A 24,182-nucleotide genomic window follows, 5' to 3' on the forward strand; every position below is an offset into this window, starting at 1 on the left:
ATTTCTTTTGTTATTGACCATTTGGTCATTACGGGATAATTCCCTGACTTACCTTCTACGTGGGTTATTATTTTGATTATTATTTTGTTTATTACGATATCTTGTTACAGCATCTTTTGTGACAAACTGATTGGATAAGCTGGAGTGTGGGGGTTAAGCCGGTTAGGCACGCCCACAATTTTATTAGTAAGTGTCCTGCCTCCTGGAGGGTGGAGCTTAACCCCATCATTCCTGTGTCCCCCTATTGATCACAGAGAAACAGATTTAACGGTAAGTATAAAAAATCCTGTTTTTTTGCCCTGTCCTTGGACTTTTAAAGATGGAACCTGGGGTGGAATGCACAATGTGCGCCAACCCTAAGCATTCAGAGATAATTCCTTCATTGCTATTAGGACTACTGGGCTTTTAGTCCCTGCTCCTTGTGCATTAGCGGAGCAAAAGTCTACACTGCAGGTTCCCAGCTCTCAGTCCTTGCTTCTTGTGCATTAGTGGAGCAGAACTCTTCACTGTTGGTTCCCACTGTTCCCACGAGAAGCTTTCTAGAACTACATTTCATTTTTATAATCTTTTAAGCCTTTTATGCAGATTTTTTGGGCTGAGGCCAAACAGTTGGATTTTACAGGCATATGTAAGTTGTGTTGTTGCAAGTGCAAGAAAGGAGGCACCTTAACAAACAATATATGAGTTTATACGGATTTATTTATTAGGTCAGACAAGTAGCAATTTAATCCACATAACTCATTTTGTGTGATGTGATAGAGAATGATGTTATATGTTTTAAGGAATAGTGTACGTAGAACTAGAAATGAAAGGATTATGTCCATATTGCAGGTCCACTGGAGTTCAGTACATGGCACAACACTGGCTGCTGGATAGACCAGGATGCCTAACGTGTAATTCTTCATTTGTCCATGACTATGTGGGTTTTTCTATAAAGGAAAATGTCCTCTTGGTTCTGAGTGACAAGGAAGGAGGCAGCTTCATATCATATCTTCTCTCCATATCACCTGGACACATTCCCTTATCTTTCTTCACATCATCTAATCCATTTGGCTTTCTCTGCAGCATTCTTAGCCTTTTGTTTTGAGTTAGTATTGTGCCCATGCCAGCAGAATAGTGTTTACTTTCCACAAAGATGCCGCTGCCGGAAACTGAGATAATTAAAGCTCCGATCCCCAATCCTTGCAATCTGATCACGTATAATCATAACAGCAACCTTTGTTTTACTAACAAAGAAACATCATTTTACCTCCTATTCAGGTCTGCTGTGTGTCCACCTGCTTCCAGAATCCAGATAAATTCTCCCTGTCCTGAATGAGTATTGTTTGCTGAATATGACTCGCGGTTGAAAATTCACAGGAAATATACCTGCAGACTATTACGGTATTTATTTTTCCAATAACTCATAACGTATTCATCTCTTCTTCCATCGTGGTACATATTTGAAGGAGGCAGTGATAGAACTTGAAACAAACAGAAGCCATTGTGTAGAAGACCTACCATGAGGCTAATGGATAGGATGGATTATGGATTAGGGTATTGATTAGTGGAAGCTGCCAGTAGAAAAAGAGAATACCACTGCTAATTGATTATACTTCTTACTGATTTAGAAGGAGGGGGAGTAAGATGGAGTGAAATTACAGAATAGGGGGAGACAGGCATTACATTTTAAGGGGACGTCAACCCCAAAATGCATATTTTTAGAGAAAAGTGGTTTTAAAGTTGTGTTTTGTTTCAAAAGTCAGAACCCCCAGGGCAGAGAATAGAAAGGGACAGACATACTACTTTGAATAGCAATTCTCTATACTATCCCTATATGTAATATAGGGCCCAGGAGCAGCAACCAATAGCTTTTAACCAGGTGGCCACTATATGCTACCTGCTGATTGGTTGTTATAGGTTACTGCACCTGGCAAACGTACCGCCTTTTATTACATAACCCCATATACGTTTTACATTCTCTTTAAATTGGTCAAACTGTAGATGTATTTGTATGTTAATGCTTTGAAAAATTCTACAAAAGTACCTCTCCCTCAATTGATTGCCAGAGGTACAGAAAGGCAAACTAGGGGTAGGCAGACAGAAGAGATATAATGTAGTGCTTTCCATCACAGTTGTACCCCATGCATGTGCTTCTTCTGCCTACCCCTAGTCACGTTCCTGACCCCTGTAGTGTTCTGCTGTAGTTGTAGGCAAAAATTCTATTTAAGACAATTACTGCATGTGGACACTTACACCTGAGGGAACCGTGAACTTGAACTATACATAGCTGTCCATAGATTAGCACTGGTGGTTGCCCATATAAAGGGTAAGTGGCACTTTGATAGGTAAAGCTTTTCCTTATAATCCTTACCAATATCAGAACTGAGGCACATTTTCATTTCCAACATACCCATGGTCTGCCCAAGACTTCTCCAATGACGCTGCTCTCACCTTGTTATCTCCTAGGTTTTTTTTGGCCTCAACCTTGAAGGGAACATATTGTAGCATTTGTGAAAATCACCCTCATCGTGTAGGCAATTGAAATTAATATATGGTGTCTGATTTCAGTCAGGATTGTTAAATTTGAAAATCACACCCTTAATTAACAACCCCCCCATAGACTAAAGATCCGTGGTTCTGCCTGTTACAGGCTTATAAATATAGTCCAGCAATAAACAGTAAAATAAAATGTATTAAAGGAAAGTCTTTAGACGGAACACTGGGACTTCAATGGGAAAAAGTAAATAGTAAAAAAAAAAAACAAAGCAAACCATTTGCCAACCTCTCATCTGGCAGACTAACTAAGTGATGACCTCTGAGGCCAGACATCTTCCCACCAGAGAGTGGATACCATGGTGATTCTGAGGCATTTATATACTAGTTTTGTGATAATCAGAAAGACCTTGCAGCTGAAAGAAACTGCTCCGACAGTGGTTTATATTTCTTCTGAATTACCTGATGCTTCTCCCGTCTCCATTAACTTCTTCAGCAAACCATTTTAATGGTGTTGGGACAAGAGGGAACGTAGGAGATATTTTTTTTTTCTGTGCCCAGAGAGCGTTCCTACTTCAAGGCTTATTACTATTATATGTCTCTTTGTCTCTTTGTAATTAAGAACACTGATTAAATTCTGCTTACCTGAGATATTGAAAAAGGAAATGACAGCGTTGTGCATCGGCATGGGCATTAATGTCATTGGAATGGTTATATATCAGCAGGAGCCGTTCAGTGACTGCTTGCCCTTCTCAGTACATTTGGAGCTTGGTTGGAAGGGATTGCAGGGTATGAAATGTAATACCATCTTAATCAACTTCAAGTGGTATGGTGTAATAATAAAAAGCATCCAAACTTAAAATCTTTGATAAAGCAGTCTGGCTCAGATGAGAAACACCATGCTTTAGTATTTAGACACCTGACCATCTTGAAGGTCATTTTTGAAGATTAAATGGAGTAGCAGCCTGGACCTGGCTGTAACCTTATTGTCAAAATACTCACTGTTCCTTTCACTCTTCATGAAAATCCTTATTTTACTCCTCCATAGTTGCTGGAACATTATGCAGAAATAAAAGTCATTGCCTTCAATGTCATATTACTTGTGCCACTCAATGTAGCAACCATGAATAAAGCATGAATACATTTGGCCAGTACCAGTATTCAGTTCACAGAGGTTCTTGTGTAGGCATATGTAAGAAAAGGTAAAATTAGTAGGAAGGAGCGTTTAGGAGTCGGAGAGAATTTAAACACTTTGGGGCTCCTCTGCTGAGGACTTCTATGATGGGTTCGCAACTGACATGTCAGGGAAATATTTGTCATGGATGAAACCCATAATACAGGAGTACTGGCAGCTTGTGTCAGTGTAAGGCTACCAGTACTAGCTGTTTTCAATTAAGCAGACCACACAATTATATGGCATTATATGGCTTTTTTGCCAGTTCACCAAATTTGCACCAACTGCTCTGGAGTCACCTTTGAGTGATCCTATTTGATAACAGGCAGTCACTCTTAATTGAAGAGCACATGTGGGAAGTAGCCAACAGAAAGAAATGGAACCCATACCTCACTTAAGCAGTAATATGTAGAATGCAAAAAGTCAATAATTGTCCTGGTGTTGATGTAGCAATAGACACCTTCATTCTGGAAACTGACCTGAGAAGTTCTACATAAAGGGGTTGTTCAAAATTAACTGTTTGTATGATTTAGAGAGTGATATTCTGAGACAGTTTGCAAGTAGTTTTGCTTTTTTTTATTTGTGGTTTTTGAGTTATTTAGCCTTTTATTCAGCAGCTCTCCAGTTTGCAATTTTAGCCGTCTGGTTGCTAGGGTCCGTTACCCTATCAACCATGCACTGATTTGAATAAGAGACTGGAATACGAACAGGAGAGGGCCTGAATAGAAAGATGAGTAATACAAAATAGCAACATTAAGTGGGTTATTTATCAAAGGTCGAATTTAAGAAAAAATTTGAATGGAAAACACTCAAATCAGCGAGTTCAGGGTTAGCATCAGGGTTAGCAACCCAAGAACTCGAATTGATCGAGTTTTCGGACAAAACCCTCTGAAAAAAACTTGAACATCATGATTAACATCTTCCAATGGTTCAAGGGACCTCTGCCATTGACTTCTACACAACCTCATGGTGTATTTTCAGATTCAAGCTATTTCCATAATAAATCTTGAAAAATTAGATTTTATTTTTTTTTTGAGAAAAAAAACAAACATTTTGTTTAGCGTGAAAAATCTATTTTTGACTCCAAAATAGCCTTGAAAACTCCAATTTTTCTTGAATAACATTACTTGAACCTTAATAAATCTGCTCTTAACTGTGTAGCCTTACAGAGCATTTGTTTTTTAAACGGGGTCAGTGACCCTCCATATGCAAGCTGGAAAGAGCCAGAAGGCAGATAATTAAAAAACTATAAAAAAGAAAAAAAATGAAGGCCAATGAAAAAGTTGCTTAGAATTAGCCATTCTATAACATGCTAAAAGTTAACTATAAGGTGATCCACCCTTTTAAAATATATGAATATTGAGCAAATACTCTAGAACCCATATAAAGATAGAGAATCATTATTCTTTCCTTTCATAACTCATTCTCTTTACCTGTATGCTGTTGCTTGGTATAAGCATTTATAATATAAGACATTTAATGGGTCTTTCTTTTCTCTAGAGGTGATATTAGCCAGGAATAAAGGGTTTAGCCTGCAAAATTGATTTCACAGTATCTATAGTGAATATGGCCATGTTGCTAATCCTCAGATTGCTAGACCATTATATTACTATGTGTACTTGTCATTCTAGCTTGAAAACTTTGATTAAACTTGAAAAAGGAAGGCGAAAAGGCCAAAACTAATTACATCACTGGCGCGAAGATATTCCCATCTTCACTTGGGTAAATCAGAAGCCTGAATGCTCCTGAGTAATTAATACATGGTGACTGTGATGGCGAGAGTCTGTTAAAAGCCATTAGCTGAAATGTAACAAATGTAAAAGAGAAATCGAATCTCAGCTTCCCTTGGCATTTTAAATCTCTAACTTCTCATTCTGATGCCTTCTCTTGAGTTCCCAGAGAGGGACAACCGTCATGGCTCGGTGAATAGCTTGTGAAACCCCTTCACTGCCAAAGGGCTAGCATGAGGTTGATATGAGACCAGAATGTTGTGTTAGTTTAACACAAACATGGTTCCTTAAGGCACTGACCCACTTCCCAGTACATTGAGCAGAGAGAGCAGAAAGTACATGGACTGAGGTTTTGCTATAAAAGAAGTCATCACTGCAAGGATTTATTCCCTCTTATCTATAAAAAAAATAGTACCCATCAAAACACAGTGGGTTCCGTTAGGTGTCCATGGGTATAAAGATCCTTATCTTTAGAAGACAGGCCTGTCTAGTTAAGAGTCTTTCAGGTCACTCACAAGCAAATATTGCCTTGTTCTATACAAATCAGGCTCAGCGGTACTGAGACATTAGGAGGTGAATCCTTCAAAGGTTTCTCTTGCAAGTTCAGGGCAATGTCCAGTGATATTGAGCTGCAGCAAACAATGTACTTTGCCAGGCTGTTCTGTTACCCATTCACAGAGATACATTTTGGCACAACACAATCTGTTCTCATAACAGGTTCTGCAATCCTTTTTACCTTGGTAATAGGTTACTTCAATCATTTTTTTTTTCATGTTTCTCTGCATAATCATGAACCATCACTCTCACCATTTCTACATCTTTAACAAGTAAGCCATGAACAACAGTAGGATTTTTGAGAAAGAAGTTATGGTCCCTGATATCCACCAATCTGTAGATGTTGTTGAAATACACAGTTTATAGAGTATCCTCAGAATTTTCACTGGTTTTTGTAGAAATAAGTGGGGCTTTGGATACTCTTTGTGCTCTCCATGCTAGAAATGTAATATTCATGTCAACATTTCTGTGTTTTATCTTGACCTTTTATAGCAACTTATTGTGAATAACAGCACTGAGATGCTTTTCAAGATGACTGATACACCATTCACTCTTGTTCTCCCACTTGTTTTTGTGCATTGTCTCACTGAACCTAACCTTAAAGGAGGACTAAAGCCTAACTAAAGAAGTAGGCTAGAAATGAAATGTTCCCCTTTAACGGGGAAGATCTGTGTCTCCAAAGATGCCCCAGTAGCGTCCCATCTTCTTTTCTGCTGATTCACTGCACATGCTCTGTGCTACTGTCACTTACTGAGCTTAGGGACCCACTCACAATATACAGTACACATAGAATAGAAATGTCACAATATAAGGCTGATTAGTAATTAATACAGATAATTACTACATGACAGCACATAAACCAGCACAATTAGCATTGGAATGTTATAATCAGCCCTGTAGCATCAGCTTATATTACAGACAAACCTCATTTTTTGCTTGATAATTAGCGACGACCCCTAAGCTTAGCTTCTCAACAGCTGCTCAGAGCCCACTAAGCATGTGAGTATCGCAGACACTTTCCAAAATGGTGACCTCCTGTGACAAGTTTGAAGTCCTGGATCATTGCTGCTATTGACAAGCTGAAACTTTAGGCTGGTGCAATAAGTTCAGTATGTAAAATATGGTATTTTTTATTATGTTGATTTTAAGATTTTAGTTCTCCTTTAAAGGGCAGATGCCTTCATTATTTTAGGGAATACCTATTTTAGGCATATATGTATGGTATTTATGTACAGGCTAAAAGAAAATTATTTTAGTTGTCTATAGAGAGTACAACCCCTACTAAGCATCTGAACTAGTAGGTCACACACTTTGTTGTAATGGTACCAGAGGGTGTTTGAACAAATCAAAGCTGTGGTGTGTTTATAGTGAACTAATGCAGAAAACCTTTATCACAACAGGTAAATACAAGTACTAGAAACTCGAGTTTTGTGCCTTTGAATTCATTGAGGGAATAGCAGTGGTGTTTGTATAGCAGAGGTATAGATGGCATGGTAAAAGTCATGGCTGATGCTTGTTTTCAATGTGTTTTCAAAACAAATCATCTTTCTTAAGGTTTTTTTGATGAGAGGGTGGGGAGTTATTGTACCCAGTAACTTCTTGGTACACTACTGACAATCTGGTGCTACTGTAGTTGTCGTTTAAAGATAGCTGAAAGTCTATTGTATATAAGTTTGCCAAGATGCTAATGCCAACCTGTAACGTATACTGAGATTTTGTGTAGTCACATCTCAAAGGTAACAGTGAATTCCGAAATTGTGGGTGTTTGTGGATGTCCTATAATCCCTCAACCTCCAGGAACAAGTGTGGTGGGCATGCAGGAGAATCATTACCCAATCAGTTTTGACTTTTTTTGTTGTGCTGCAACTGACACAATATTGCCTAGCCATAGCCACAGTGACCCAGAAAAGCCAAAGCCACAGTGACCCAGAAAGATGCTCCAATTAGCCCAAGTTTGAGGCCTCTGGGAAGACAATTTAACCGTGAGCAGCAGTTGAGATTGCCGTGTGAGATGTGACAAGCAGGGAATACAGAATCACAGGAATGCAAGGGGAACATATACACAATAGAAATTTGAAGGAGGGCAAAATCGAATACAAATTGCATGCAGTTTGACATTACAGGCATAGAGACTATTGTCTGTCCCTTTGCATTAAAGATATTTATTCTGCACTAAATCTGAAGTTTGAATAGTAATGTCATATTGAAACAGGAGCACCATCTTGCCACAGTGTATTGGCTGTACACAGGCTGTTATCTGCTCAGAAGCATCTCATAATGAAAGTGTTGGATTCCCAGCTCGCTCGCTGCTGTTTTCCCTTCACAGAGGAGGCTTTGCATTTGCTGATTTAGTGCATGCAGTGTTTTTTACAAACCGTATGAATACAATTATACCCGCGTCTTGCGGTATCTTAGCATGAAAGAAATTCACTATTAAATACATGCCATTTATATTCATGGTTTATCTTGTATTTACATTCCTTTGAACAGACATGACATGATGGGGCTGCAACTGTGTTTAAGCATGATCTTCACATTCTGCTTGTGGGGCCTTGTATTTATGGTCCAGCCATTCCAACTTATAGGGGATACTTTGGCTCATGCAACAAAGGCCCATTTAGTACTCTGAGTAGGGGTTGCTCCAATTACTAAAAATCAGATCAGTCATGTCCCCACGGCCCAACTACCCCCCCCTCTTGTGCCCCGGTTTGTGTTTTAAAAAGAAAAAAAGTGTTTGACCTTCTAATGTGGTAATCATTGATCCAGAGTTGACCCTCACTCCAGTGTGGCGTCGCTCAACTTCTTTGAATAATTGATGTATACTTTGAACAATATTGTAATTTTATCCTTTATTTCTGCAAGCTGAAGATGAAACCAATAAATAAAAAAACGTAAAAAAACCACAACTCCTGATTAGTTTGCCATATTTTCTGGAAAAAAACGAACTCTTGAGTATTCTCTGCAGGTGGCAAACATACACCAGTCAGACACCATGACTATCATGCAATATGAGTCCCATAATGTGGACCCCAAAAAGGAATGGAGCTTGATTAGAAGGGAATAGTGTTTGGGTGGATCAGTGACTTCCGCAGACCGTCCAAGAACCACAACTCCCTATTAGTTTGCCATATTTTCTGGAATAAAACTAACTCTTGAGTATTCTCTGCAGGTGGCAAACATACACCAGTCAGACACCATGACTCTCATGCAATATGAGTCCCATAATGTGGACCCCAAAAAGGAATGGAGCTTGATTAGAAGGGAATAGTGTTTGGGTGGATCAGGCCACATGTGGTTGTAACTGGGTGGGTTCAGGGTGGATTGTGATGTGACCTTTAATATCTAAATGTGTATAAAAAAAAAGAAGGTATGGTTTGTTATGTATGGGCCACAGGTTGGACCAAACTTTTTCAGTACAAGCCCATATTGAAGACCCAACCTTTGGTCAGGGTCTCCCTTGAGGGTCCAACGTTTGGTCATAATTGGGAAAAATTATGTATTTTCTGACTTAAATACTGTATTCTTACAACAATTTCAAAAATATTTTGGACAACAAAAGCATAATTTTTCCCCAAATGTCATGTTAACTGACCTCCGGGCTGGGCCTTCAGGTGTATCTAGGAGAGCAAATGATCATTCTTGCTAATTCTCAGCCCCCAAGAGGACAGTCCCTTTAGTTTGGGATCTACTGGGTTAACCAATCCATTTTTATATAAATAACATTCTGTGCTGCACAGGTTCCTCCACCAACAACCTGTATACAGCCACTAATTTTGCTGTACCACCGTCCATACATTTTTGCAAACTAGACTAACTCCATCACATGTGTTAAGGTGGCCATACATGGATAGATCCGCTCGTTTGGCGATGTCGCCAAACGAGCGGATCTCCCTCCGATATGCCCACCTTGAGGTGGGCAATATCGGGCAGATCCGATCGTGGGCCCTAGGGCCCAACGATCGGATCCTAGCATTCGGCAAACGGGCGGTCGGATCGCGGGACCGCATCAATGAACAGATGCGGCTGCGATCCGACGGGATTTTTAAACCCACCCGATCGAGATCTGGCCGACTTTCGGCCAGATCTCGATCGGGGAAGCCCGTCGGGGGGCCCCCATACACGGGCCAATAAGCTGCCGACACAGTCTGTCGGCAGTTTTTATCGGCCCGTGTATGGCCACCTTTAGATAACTCCTGTTTATATCTGCAATAAGTGCCCCATTATAGATGCCATTATCTGCAGATCTCCCTAGTACCCCCCAGCCCTGCTAAACTATGCAGCTGCTTTGCTTTGTATTTGAAATGCAAAGTGGAACTGTTCTACGGATCTGAAAACAACCTGATTTTAAGCAAATATATAAAAAAAAAAAAAGCCAAATGGCTCTTGTTATGTTAAAGCTGTTTAATAACGATGGTTTACAATGTTCTGGGAAACTGAAATAGAAAAACATTTTACTCTCATTGTAAGCACACCAAATAATGAAAAGAGCATTAGTGAAATGATGTGCGTTAATCTGACCCTCGCTGATGCATTCCTATAAAAAAAGGAAAAAAAAAACCCTGATGCCTGCTTTTTTTTTCCATTTCGCTCTCATTACACAGGAAGCAGAATTTATACACTCGCAGTATGACAGCCGTCCCTAGGTTTGTAATTATTGGACCCTGTTTGCAGGATTTGGTTTGTTACTCAGCTGTGTGCATTATCACTAATTATTGACTTTTTTTTCCCCCTCCAACGATGCCAAGATTCTGTCCTCACAAGATTATATGCGGAATGTCTTTATGTTGCTCTTTCCAGCTGCAAACGGAACGCACCGGAAATGCGGATTTTTTTTAATTTCATTATCTTACTGTCATCTTAATGAACGTGAATTTCCTTGAAAAAAATATCTAGAATTGAGAGAGAACCTCTTGTTGTGTGTAGTTTGTGCCTAGACAGAGAACAGACAGTACGTGTATTGGGTTTGTGGAGGTTGTTTTGGACAAAGTACATATAATTACATTGTCTACTGAGTGTTAGGGATTTTTTAAAAAGATGTCCATCCTGCCTCCTCTAGTTATGGTTGTTTCACATATCCCAAAATCCACCAGTGGTCTATGGGGCCTCCTTAGGTCCTTGGGCTTGATAATTTGGTTAGTCCTGTTGGGCAGATTGGATCATGTTGAAAATGTTATCTCTAGCTCTTAAAAATTAGTTTTAAATCTTTAAATTAGAACATGCATGCACCAAATCCAAAGACTGGTCCTACAGAATCAATATTGCAGCCATATGGTCACAGGTTAAGCAAACTGCCTGAGCTAAAGGGACCTGAATTTGGCATCCAAGATACCCCTCTTCCAGAAGAACTAGGAGAACAAGCAAACCAGAACCAGATTTCATATTGTGGTTAAGTCAGTGTTTCTTTTAAAAGTTTGTTGGGAAACTGGAAAGTGGTGTATCAGAAAAACTTGAGTGTTATAAACTCAACAGTGGAAGGTTTAAGAGAAACAGTTCTTTGAGCTGTCTGGTTGAGATCTTTAGGAACTGCCAAACGTGTGGCCTCTAGGTTTTTTGTTTTTTTTTTTAAACTACAAGATGCAACATCAACCTATGAATTTGGAAGTTGCAGTTTAACAAAGGCCATAACCCTGCAAGCTGGACGTCCCTGCTGCATTGTGAAAACAAAAACTGTTACAGAATATAATACAGTTTGAGACTCTTTATGTAGAGGTTGGGCTTCAATGACTATGTTGAAAAGCTAGGAGGGTCAAAAGTGCCTGCCTTAGCAAAGTTGGAACTTTATTTAAATGAATACAGTAATTTGTTGTGCCACGATGTTCAGTATGACCTCTGAATGAAGTTGACTGTATATCTATTTTTCATGAAACTGTAAGGCAAGCTCCAATATCTTTACAGCAAGGGCTATATTATTTATTTTTCTAATGAAGAAATTTGTTAAAATAGTGACATTATTAAGCTCTGATTATAACTCATGACATCATTAAGCCCCACAAGACTCTAACCCAATTGTAATTAAAAGCTTTCAGTAGTTAATTGGAGCAGTGAGTATAATTACTTAGGTGCTGAGTGCCTAGCATATTGGTCTAGGGCTAAACCCTATGGGGTATATTTAGCAAAGTGTGAATTTAAAGTCCTCCGCCACTCTCCATTCAATTCTATTGGATTTTGAAAGGCATATTTATCAAAGGATGAACTTTCACTTTCACCCATTGATAAATTCTCTTTTAAAAATCCCATAAAAATGAATGGAGAGAGGCGGCATTTCACTCTAGCTGACTGTGGTGATCTCTGACTTCACTCTTTGATAAATATGGCAGTGCGCCATTCTTCTCGTATAACTCGCTCATGGATTGTTCACAGTTGTGACCAGTGCTGCGCTAGGGCTAGCTCACCTCCGTTAGGAAAACAAATATTAGCTTGCTCAAGTAATAAACCCTGTCATACATGTTATGTACATAGATACCTGTGACATTTCTGCAAGCACATTGCCATGAGAGATGAAAGTGCATTCAATATTAGGTGAACCAAGTTGGTCTCAAGTAATTCTAAGCACACCAGTAGGACTGGATACATTCTAGATTGGACAGCATCTACAGAACAGCTGACTGAATTAAAAGACCCAAGGGAGGAGGGCGACGTTTTTGTTTTGTGACTCTACCAATAGAAGGCTTTTCTTGAGAGACTTTATAATGATATACTTATCTACCTATGATAGATACACGCTGTCTCCCTGTGTGATCAGAACCAGATTAAAAAAACCAAACTATTAGTACCCCCTCTTTATGCCACTCTCCCACCTTTGTATTGCCACACATTTTAAGGACCGCAGTTATTATGCCACCACCATGTTTATTCCAGCTTTGTCTGATTTTGTTGACCCATTATCAGTGCCGGGCCAAGCCGACAGGGCGCCCTAGGCACCCAGTCGGCTACCCCCGCCTCTCCCCTGTGAGCGTGCGCATGCGCGCTCGCAACCACACCCGTGCGCCAGTGCACATGCACCATAGGGGAAGATTGAAGAAAGGGAAGGGGAAGGTCAGGGTACTGATGGAGGGAGGTGCGTGACTAAGGGGAGTGTTGAGGGAGTGACAGAGGAGAGGAGGGAATCAAGCAGCAGGGGAGCAAACAACCCGGACTAGGGGTAGGCAGAAAACTTTTCAACAGGTACCTGCCCAGCGCCCCCACATCTTTGCGCCCTAGGCAGGTTCTTCTTCTGCCTACCCCTAGTTCCGGCCCTGCCCATTAATCTGACCCAGTAGTATAATTTTACAATTATGTAATCATTGAATGATTAGCCCTTATCTTGGGCAATCATAGATGTAGTCTGCCATATGTAAATGTGACCTACAGCTCTGGTTATAAGACTCCAAGCACCCACTAAATGTTTAATCTATTGGCTGGAGGACCTTCTCATGAGGTTTCTTTTCATGGTTGACATCAAGCAAAAGACATTTTTTTGACACAAAAGAAGTAGAATATGTTATCAGGTCTTTTCTGTTTAAATGTCAAGCTGTTTTATTGCATGTCTTAATATCAGTGGGAAGGAAATTAAAATCAAGTTAGGTTGATATTTGTGTCACTAATATTGATTGGAGAAGAATGGCATTTCCCATATAGGAGATGTAGATGTAGACAGCCTAAGCCACCTCTGTGTAATATTTTTATAAGCAAAGTCACCACTGGGGGACAGATGTGATTGCTGTAGAGGACCCTGAAAACATTGAGAGCAGGAGGCTTTTGGGGCTCTGGATAGGGCCCATCCACAACACCACCTTCTCCCTGGCAGGACATCTCTGGGTCCCCATATACACTTATAAACATATTTTTTTTTTGTAGCTGGACTATTTCTTTATTGTGCAATGTTTGTTATCAACTTTGCTTTGCTCGGTAGTGATGGGTGAATAAATTCAGCAGGCGCGAATTTGCGGTGAATTTTCGCTGGCGCCGAATAAATTAGCAAAACTGCCGTGGAAATTCGACGCGTCAAAAATATTTGGATGCGCATCAGAAAAGTCCCCCATTCACTTTAACGCCAGCATCAAAATATGAGTTTTGCTAACTTTTTGCCGTTTCGCAAATCTCTCGTGAAATTCCCGAATTTACCAATCACTAGTGCTCAGCCATCTTTTATCTACAGTTTAAGCAAAACTCAGTCCACTCGATTGTGTTCCACATTAGATAATTCTCATTCATGGTTTGCCCCCCAAAAGCCCTACAAAATAAATTGACTTCAAGACGTAATGCCAACATTAAGAAACTATTGACAACTGAGATTGGACTTCAACCCTGTCTACTTTGGATAAACCCCACTAGAATCTAGTTCTGCACAACTGGAAGATGTGATATAATGGTTCACCTTTATTATAATAGGGTCAGCGACAACACTACAAATCCTAGATTGCCTTAGGGTGCCTGCACTACACCAATACGAATAATACATGTATTATTTTTCTCCTAGCTCCGATAATCTTATAGATGTTCCAAAACAGAGAACACTTATTTAAAAGAACAAAGATGTTTGTCTGAATGCCTTCCTTTGACTGTAACCACCATTATTTAAACCTAGTGTATTATTTGCTAAACCTGCATGCTGCGGAAGTGAATTTCCTCTTTAGAAACAGGAATGTCAGTGCATCTGCGAAGAGGACAAACTAGCAGTGAATGGAGGAGGAAAATTATAGAAGAAAAAAAATACAATTATACATTTCAGCCATGAGGAAAAAAGTCAGCTGGCTCTGAAATCCCCACTGAATATACGCAGATTAATTAAAGTCTTCTCTTTCCAAAACTGTTATTCAGCAAAACTTGGATGCTGAAAGACTGATGCCTTTCCTATAATTGGCATATGAAATCACAGATCTAGGAGATGGAAAGAGAAAAAAAACTGGTACACGGTACAAAAGGTATGTGAGTATAACATTGAAAGTGATGGTACACCCACAGAGTAACACACAATAGCCGAGCACTATTAAGCTTCCGTAATGGTGCTCCTTCACTGGCAACCGCTATAGTAAATCCAAGGGCATAATATGAGAATCAGAGGCTGAGAACAGTATAAATGCTAATTAAATGTTTATTGTGCATCCACATGACAAGTTTCCGGCAACAAGGGCCCTTTCTCAAGTGAGGGATGGACATCAGGGATGGGGATGGACATCAGGGATGGGGATGGACATCAGGGATGGGGATGGACATCAGGGATGGGGATGGACATCAGGGATGGGGATGGACATCAGGTCCCCCATTCTGGTGCACAAACAAGATTCTGAGTTGAGGCAAGGCTTGTCTTAATAACACTGTCCAAAAAATGGCTCCTGCCTGCTTCCTATAATTATGAATTCCCAGATTGAAGGAAATAAGATGCAAATAATTTAAATAGTGTAATTAAAGTTCATTTTGATTGACTGATGTGATAAAATAGAATTATGAATATTTTTTTGGGTGACGGGTCCCCTTTAAGGTCTGCTTCTGTCTCTATTTCTGAAACTGCGGCCAGCTCTCAAACTCCCAAAATGTGCCCGATTTTTGACTCTTTCAAAATCAACTTTTGCTTGTACTTGGAAGATGTTTTTGCGAAATTGTATAACCTTGCTCAGTATCTAAAATAATACATAATTAGTAATGCTTCTGTGCACTCTACAGTCGGTGGCATTGATCAAATGTCACATTAATGGATCTGGAACTAAAGGCAAGGAGTGTTTATACTAAATGCTTTCTCATCTCCTGTACACGTTCCACTCCAACTGTTATCCAGTCTCATCTGTTGTAAGTGAAATCTTTTTTTAGTCGTTGAACTTATAGAGTGCAAGCCTTGTGTCACTGTGTTGGTTTTTGGAATCCCTCGCACTGTAGTTTAAAAGGAAGGTGTAAGCTGTTATAGGGTTTGTTTTTCTGCAGTTTGGTTTTGTAAACAATTTTTGTACATTTTGCTTGGAGGCATGAAAAATTAAAATGTAATGGTTGTAATTGCCAGTTTGTTCATTTGCATGAAGCGAGTTATTGTGCACATTTCTGCAAAGTATCTGCAATCTCATTTCTACTGGGGAAAACAGTATAGCTTGATTTTTTTTTTTTTTTAACTTGATTTTTTTAATTGGAGCAGTAATTGTGCAAAGTCAATCCATCTCCACGTTGATAAAATATCACTTTTACATTGTTACAGACATTTCCAGTACACCAGGACAATGAAGGCTATATGACATTTGGGGGCACATTTACTATGGGTCGAATATCGAGGGTTAATTAACCCTCGATATTCGACCATCGAAGTTAAATCCTTCGACTGCGAATATCTAAGTTGAAGGATTTTCCGCAATTCGTTTGATCGAAGGAAAAATCATTCGATTCTAAGGATTTAATCGTTCGATCGAACGATTTTCCTTCGATCAGAAATTTGTTAGAAAGCCTATGGGGACCTTCCCCATAGGCTAACATTGGTGCTCGGTAGGTTTTACGTGGCGAAGTAGGGGGTCGAAGTTTTTTTAAAGAGACAGTACTTCGACTATCGAATGGTTAAATAGTGGAACGATTTTTAGTTTGAATCGTTCAATTCGAAGTCGTAGTCGAAGTAGCCAATTCGATGGTCGAAGTAGCCAAAAAAAACTTGGAAATTCTACGTTTTAATCCTTCACTCGAGCTAAGTAAATGTGCCCCAAACAAGTATAGAATCCTTATATCATGAACCTATTGTTACCATTATTGCTCAATCTTCCCGAGATAGTCTAGGAGATGGGATGTTTAATGCAATTGATCATAACAACCTGTTATTGATTTTATTTATACAGGTATGGGATCCATTATCCTGAAACCTGTTATCTGGAAAACCCTGAATAATGTGGCTGTCTCCCATAGACTCCATTTTATCCAAATAATCTAAATTTTCAAAAATGATTTCCTTTTTTCTCTGTAATACTAAAACAGTAGTTTGTACTTGTTCCCAACTAAAATAGAATTAATCCTTATTGGAAGCAGAACCAACGTATTGGGTTTAATTAATCTTTAAGGCATGAAGATCAAATTACAGAAAGATCCATTATCCAGAAAACCCCAGGTCCCGAGCATTCTGTATAACCGTCCCTTAACCATTAAACATAAAAAAGAGAGAAAAGAAGAAAAAGAAATAAACAGCATCAGTGGTTATAAGAAGAAAAATGATCACATCAAATAATCTCTGTCTTTATAAGGTTTCCAATATCTCCGACAAGACTTTGTTTGAAAGGCCTTTTCATTTTTTATTTATAAGTCACTATATGTGCACAGTATAATCCCATTTACAGGGTTATCGGTGGGTCACCGCTCATGGTCCTTAGTATGTACCAATCCGTAGATTGGAAACCTGCATACATTTTGGTTCTCCGTTGTCTGTAGTACAATATCAATACAATATCAATAAAAGTTTCCCATGTTTCCAAACATTTTTGGACTATTGCATCTTTATTTTAACATGCCTCTACCCAATCCAGATAGAACACTCCGACTAGTTGCACCAAAAATATCTTCATGGTTGTGGAGGTGTTTGAAATACCTTGATAATGCAATTTTGTCAGTTTCCTGTCTGCAGATGTGTCTCTATGAGGTTTAGTTAATTGTGCAGAGAAGCAAAACAGGGCTTTTGTTTCAGAGATTTTAGGGTGTTTACAGGATCTCATAGGTGGCTGACCCTTTCCAAATGCTCAAGCGGCTTCCATTCTTTTTGGACCCTACAAATGAATAATTTTGAAACTACAATAAACTAGTTAGGCAAGATCGAGTCTCAGTTGGTTATAATTCTTGTGCATTAGCCTTTAGAGATAATATAATTCAATTTCATTAAAAGTATGCTCTGAGATGCAGATATTCAGATGTTCCCAAAGTAGAATATGTATTATCATTCTTGTGCATTAGCCTTTAGGGGTAATATATCAATTGTAATATTTGTCAGGACATTTTAAGACCAGGAATGCCCCTCTAAGACTTCACCATGGGATTTAAAGGCAAACATCTTCTGTACCTGCTCAGATACCAGCACTGTATCTTCGCTTGACCAGTTCAGCCCTAAATACTTGAGAATGAATACAGAACTGCACTAAAATATTCAATTCTCTAATTTCATTAAAGTATGCTCTGAGATGCAGCTATTCACACTTTCCTGCTGTAGAATATTTATTAAAACATAACAAGAACCATTTTGCCATCTGCTAGTACCTTGAGCATCTGGTAACTAGACACCCAAGATAATATTTGGTCGAGTGCACTGCCTTATACAGTATTAAGAAGGTCTTATAAAAATCTCAGCGTTAAAACAGTTAAATCTCTGTATCAGTGTGTGAAGTGAAGCAGGCTCTTGTCAGGCCCAATCATTAGTATTTGACTGTTGTTTTGGTTGCTTGTTAAGATAACAGAGGTTTTTGTCAATCCTGTGATTAGGTCCTGAGTGTGTTTTTTGCTGATAAATAGAACGAGATACAAAATGGGAATGGATTTGAGACACTTTATACCAACAGAGACACTGTGCTCAGAATGAAGAGAAGTATTTTTGGGAACATTAGTGCAATCTTGGTGTTTTCATTACTAATTCTGGTATTTATTCTTATATGACATAAGGGGTCGTCTAATTTTCCCCAGAATGCAAGTGCTACAGGACTAAGGGGTGCAAAATGATGCCCCTTAGTGCCCGGAGAATTCTGCACTTAGCAGACTACAGGGTCAGGAGGCTTCGGGCAGCCTTCATCTTTACTGTGAGCCATAGGGCAAGGTGGCAAGGACAGGGCCCAGTTGTGGCCAGAGTCTCCTGTCCCTCTCTCATTTGTGCTAAAGGCTGCCTATGTGTGTTCATTTATATGAGTAAATAATTACAAAGAAGTGGGTGCAGCCTTGATTGCTCTAATGGGGTAACCTTAAGCTCCCCATAGACGCAACGATTCTTCTTGCCGAACGACCGATTTTAGGGAAGTCCGACCAATCCTTCGAAATTATCGTGCGGTTAGTGGGATTCGAACGATCGTACATCTTACGATTTTTGGCCATCTGTCAGGAAATTGATCGGCCAGGTCAAAAAAATCTTTGTCGGTCCCAGTGCAATCTATCTATGTTTGCAGGGCCAAGCAGGCAGCTCCCCTTGGTTTTCCTGGCAAATTGGTCTTTTTAGTTGATGGTCAATTCGAACGAACGTACGATCGTTCCGAGAAGATCGTGGTCTCACGATCAGGATCTGATCTTTTAAAAATCTCAACATCTATGGCCAGCTTTAGCTATTTATGTAGCTGGTGGAACACTTGCTTGGCATCATGGAGCAAAAAAACTCTCAGATATGAATTATCCTTGTTTTACTTAGTAAGAAGAACATCATAAAATATTATTGAATGAATCCACCACATAATAATATTTATACCAAAGAAACCAAGTATGTTGTTTTACCAAAATCTCCAACTCACCAAGCAGAGCAAAACTTCAGGTTGGGTTGATGTCAGACTTGTGTTTGTCTCATTCATTTCCCTGGTGAGTCTTCAGTTCATAAAATATTAACTCAAACACAGGGACCTGAAAGCTAAACAGTAACTGATGCTCGTGTCTGGTGAGTGTTTGGAAAGTGACCAACAGAGCTAGTAATCCCCAGATGAACTGGCGCAGATAGATGGATGCAAGATTATCCCAACTTCTACAGCAGAAAATCTTCTTTAGGATAATGCAGATGATAACCAAAAGTGTCCTGCTTCAGTATAAAATAATGGATGAATACCTATCAGACAATTCTATGCCCAGAAGTACAGAAATTAACATGGTCAAGTATCCTTTTGTGGCTTCAGGTTGTAGAATATTTAGGGCAATAAAATATTCATCAGGTATCCTATAGTCCTGTGGCTGTTATGTATTAAAATAAGCTCTTGTTAACTTACCTCTGATTTGACTGGCAGGTGCTTTTTTCTCCTCTGGCAATGACAATGTCTGAGATGTCACCGGTTTGCATAAGCCGACAAGCCAAATTTAACATTTTGAACTGGCAAAGAATTCTGCACAATGAATCACACAGATGGTAGAGGAACAGACACATGTGCGTTTTGATACAGGAAGACAGAACGTCTTGCATGAATTTGTGCGTTTATTTATAACGCAGCGGGAGTAATAGAGGGATCCATAGGGTAATGCTTATTGCGTCTCAGACTGAACTTTTCTTGGCACCTCTAAAGATCCAAAAGTTACACATCATAGCGCTATGGTATGCATTGGCCATTAGTGATTAATGTGCACCGAATCCACTATTTTGGATTCGGCCGAATACCGAATTAGCATATGCTAATTAGGGGTGAGAAGGGGGAAACATTTTTACTTCCTTCTTGTGACAAAAAGTCACGCGATTTCCCTCCCCACTCCTAATTTGCATATGCAAATTAGGATTCAGATTCGGTTCGGCCAGGCAGAAGGATTCAGCCGAATCCGAATCCTGCTGAAAAAGGCAGAATCCTGGCCGAATCCCGAACCGAATCCTGGATTTGGTGCATCCCTATTAGTGATGGGCGAATTTGTCCCGTTTCGGCGAAAAATTTGCAAAACACATTGAAGTCAATGGGTGTCAAAATTATTTTGACACGCGTAAATTTTGCCCGTGACAATTTTTATATGCGCGCCTATTTTGTCCAAATTCATTAAAGTCAACGAGTGTCCAAATCATTTTGATGCGCGACTATTCAGATGTGTGGCCAAATTTTTTTGACGTGGACGATTTTTCGCCAACAGATTTTCACTGCAGTTTCACAAATTTATTCGCTGGTGGCAAAACCGGAAATTCATCGCAAATTCATGCCTGGCAAATTAATTCGCCCATCACTATTGCCCATTGAGTGATGGACCTTCATTCCATAATGCTCCTTAAATGTGCCATGAAAGTACTGAGTTTGGAAGTGAGCAGGTGAGGCAGGTTGACATGTTCTTAGAAAAGGAACAAGAAAAGTAATCTCTATTGACTTTTAAAATTTAAGAATCTTTAAAAATGTGCTTGGCTACGGACTGTATCACATGGAAAGATTCTGAATCCAACTACTGTGCTATTGGAATTTTTAAAAAAATGTATCTAAGCTTTCTTTTCAACCGTAACTCCGGATTTTCAAGTAAAATGTGCAGAGCTGGCCTGCGTGTTATTTTCAGCCAAGACAGATTATGGTAATTATTTTGAAGTAGGTCTGCTAGGTCATATGGAATAACAGAGATCTCTCTGGATTTGTCCCAAAAATAATCGGGCTGTTTCGATAAGGCTATGCAATGCTGGTCGACCTCTGTACCCTGATTTGTTGTATGCTTTTTAGTTTTTAATACTTATGAAATAGAAAAATCCCAGTGCTTGATGCCAATATTATTAATACATAAAAATGTAGGAAGACCAGTATTTTATTCCAAAAAAGGTGGCAGCAATACTACTTATGGCAAAGGTATTCAATGGGAAAGTTGTAGGGGTATACCGATCTGATTTTGCTCTTTGGAAGGAAAACGTCCAAGGTAGCACACCATACAAGGTATACACCAGAATAATGAGGAACCCCAATTACAAGAAACAGAAAGGAATGAGGGTCCCAAATACAAGAAACAGGGATAGAGCAATAGAAATAAATCACCAGGTAGTAGAAAGGGCACTTATGTCATGTATTGTGGCACATACAGCTTTCTTTTATTAATGGTAATACCTAGGACTCAATTGTAGCATGCAATACTGGCTGCCTAGCCGGGAATGGACAGATGCACAGCAACTGAGACATTCCCAGAATGCCAGGTAAAATGTAGGGCATTCTACTAATAAAATCCTTGTTTTTCATCAATCATACAGATGGAGCACTGAGCATGCTCTGCTCTTCTATGACCATCTTGAGGGCAAATAGGAGATTTGATTCAGGCACAAAATGATCTGACACTTTCCAAGCAACAAGGGTTTCCTTTTCATAGAAACCACCTAGATGGAATTTGCCTTTCAGAGAAGCTCAAAAAGAATCTTTCCTCCTGGGCAGAATGATTGTATTTGCAGTTTAATCCCACAGTGTATGTTCCTGTAGCTTCCAAAAGCTACCTCCACTTCCTTTCTGCACTTCATTGCTTTAGCCATCGCACCTACAGGGAAGTTTTGAGGTGCTGAACTAAAAGGGTGGCTGGCATAGTATGGTGGCCCACAGGGCAGAATTGATCCCTAGAGTGGCCCCCAGTGAATTTTTTAAAAACAAAAGTAACTTGGTAACCTGCTTAGTGCTGGATCATCACTGTTTTTGGATTGATCCTTATCTATTGACTAATATTTTACACAAGGGATAGGCAACCTTTGCCATACTCTGCCAATCATGAATGCTTCATCTTAAGTATACTAATTATACTTATTTAACCCTCACTTATCTACTTTATCTGCATGATTTACTGGCCAGATGTGCTCTTGATGCTGCCAACTACAATTCCCAGTACAGGTATGGAATATGTTATCCAGAAACCCATTATTCAGAAAGCTCAAAATTACTGGAAGTCCATCTCCCATAGACACCATTTTATCCAAATAATCGAAATATTCAATAATAATTGCCTTTTTCTCTGTAGGAATAAAATAGTATCTTGTACTTGATCCAAACTAAGATATAATTGATCCTTATGGGAGGCTGTTATCCGGAAAACCCCAGGTACCGAGCATTTTGGATAGCAGGTCCTATACCTGTATCCGACGCAAGCAGGCAGGTGGGATTACACGGTTGTTGTTACTCCTAGCATATTGGTTTCTATATAAGACTGAATGTCAGTCCATAATGTGGCCATGCGGATTTGTAGCTTTATTTAGGCATTAAAAATGCAGCAAGAATATTGTTTTTAGTTCAGTTGTCATTCTTTATTATGCAACTTCCATATATACCCCTTTTTAGGGCAGGTAACATGCTCTAAAATACTATCAATGTGTGCCCGCTAATAGGCGATGACCTTGTGCTGACCATGTAAGTTTTTGCAGGTAGACGACATGTGCTCCCTGCAGGTCCATCGTCCTCTCCTGTTTGCTAGGAAGGGAGCGCACATTGGAACGGGAGTGCTTTGTTTTGCTAGTGGCTGGTCACATGTACAATTGCTGCACTGCAGATCTGCCCGAGGACGCCTTATTATCACACTGCCGAGATCAGGTTTGAGCATTCACAAGCCACATTTATTAACCCTCTCATCCATGGAAGCCCGCGGTAGCTTATTGCTGTGTAATTTCACCTTACAAGAAACAATTTCGTAAAGAGCAAAAAAAAAAATGCAGTTGAGGCTTTTTTTTATTTTGTTTCTTTTTGTTATGCGCTTTCTCCTTCAATGTTCCATGTTTTCCAAACTGCTGGTTATTAACTGTGACAAGCAAGCAATATGTGGCCATTACCGTACATATCCGCGCTTCTGATGTTGGATTAACCCCATGACACGCTGGAAGGGGTAATTTTAAACACAGAATTTACAAGCCAGAATTTTTTTTTTCTCCCACTGTAAAGATAATATATGCTGCATTTAATTTATTAATCTAATTAGATCCATTCTATGCTACTGAGGATATTGCAGAAGTCATTAATGGAGAATTATTCCCTAAAATGCATTTTTTTCTTTATATTTCAGTTGGAATAGAAAATGAGTCAATTACTGAAGTTTTTTTCCCCCATGCTTCTATTCTGGATTTCTTAAATTAGTGTTAAAGACTCCCTGCAAGCTTCCATCTTAGTTTCCATGCCCACACAGACGGCATTAGGCAGATTGTGCTCTTTTGCACTCTGCACACTGCAGTCTGCATTATAGATACCCCCTATGTGTTTCTTAATACTGTCTCTCTTATGGCCATATATGTTTATTAGAATCTAGGCTTGCCAGCAAGATGGGCTGAAGCTAGGACTTGTATTCAAAATGCACAACTTATCTAGCTGTTACTTCCCCAATATGGCTCTGCCTAATTACATTACTGGATTAATTTAAAGGAGAAACAACCCCTTAAAAAACTCTAACCTACATAGATCCCTCCAAGCCTAGCTGCCCCCTTTACTTACCCCTCCATGCAGATTCTGTCCAGTGGCATTCATGGGTGCCATCTTCAGCCGATTCGGTAATCTTCATAATGAGACTTGCACTTCGGCAATTGTCGCGAGTTTCGGTGCATGCACAGTTGTCGCAAAACAGAAAATTGCTCCAACTGCGCATGCGCCGATTCGCCAGTCTCATTCCAAAGATTACAGAAGAAGATGGCGCCTGTGAACTCCACTGGACAGAATATGCATGGAGGGCTAAGTAAAGAGTTAGGG

The 24,182-nt window shown here is 39.6% G+C and overlaps 1 protein-coding gene across 3 annotated transcripts in view; it reads left to right on the forward strand.

Annotated features, from left to right (window-relative positions):
* nexmif.L (neurite extension and migration facto L homeolog) overlaps positions 1-24,182 on the forward strand; it is a 233,338-nt gene that overhangs the window by 144,251 nt on the left and 64,905 nt on the right. For 2 of the 3 annotated variants that reach the window (XM_018229817.2, XM_041572722.1), the window contains exon 3: positions 1,261-1,383. The exons of the other annotated variant lie outside the window; for it this stretch is intronic. The gene's annotated coding sequence lies outside the window, so the exon portion shown is untranslated. The remainder of the gene's footprint in view (positions 1-1,260; positions 1,384-24,182) is intronic. 3 annotated transcript variants of the gene reach the window in all.

The sequence above is a fragment of the Xenopus laevis genome, chromosome 8L, assembly GCF_017654675.1.
Source record: "Xenopus laevis strain J_2021 chromosome 8L, Xenopus_laevis_v10.1, whole genome shotgun sequence".
NCBI lineage: Eukaryota > Metazoa > Chordata > Amphibia > Anura > Pipidae > Xenopus > Xenopus laevis.